General features: G+C 48.9%; 1 protein-coding gene across 1 annotated transcript in view; it reads left to right on the top strand.

Annotated features, from left to right (window-relative positions):
- The window catches only part of prdm5 (PR domain containing 5), a 34936-nt gene that overhangs the window by 16518 nt on the left and 18113 nt on the right, over positions 1 to 305 (top strand). The window lies entirely within an intron of this gene.

Below are 305 nucleotides of genomic sequence, written 5' to 3'. Positions count from 1 at the left end.
GTGAATTAGCCACGCTGAACTTGTTAACCCAGACCACACACACACACAGGCAGACACACACATACATGCGTGCACTGAATGATAATTTCCCCCCCCACCATACAGGGGCATCATGCGAGGGGAGTGACTGTTGTCAGAGCGAACAGCTGCCCGAGCCAAAACACATCTATCTTCCACAGGAAGTTATTGGTCAAACAAATGTAATGAAACGGTTGTTCTTGTCTTGTTGACCATGACCATATCTGTCTGCCCCTCACACACACACACACACACACACACACACACACACACACACACACACACAC

The sequence above is a fragment of the Seriola lalandi genome, unplaced genomic scaffold (assembly GCF_002814215.2).
Source record: "Seriola lalandi dorsalis isolate HSWRI2012SDOR001 ecotype SW California unplaced genomic scaffold, Sedor1 jcf7180002054885, whole genome shotgun sequence".
NCBI lineage: Eukaryota > Metazoa > Chordata > Actinopteri > Carangiformes > Carangidae > Seriola > Seriola lalandi.
Note: the sequence above shows the minus strand (reverse complement) of the source record. Positions and strands in the feature narration are given on the sequence as shown.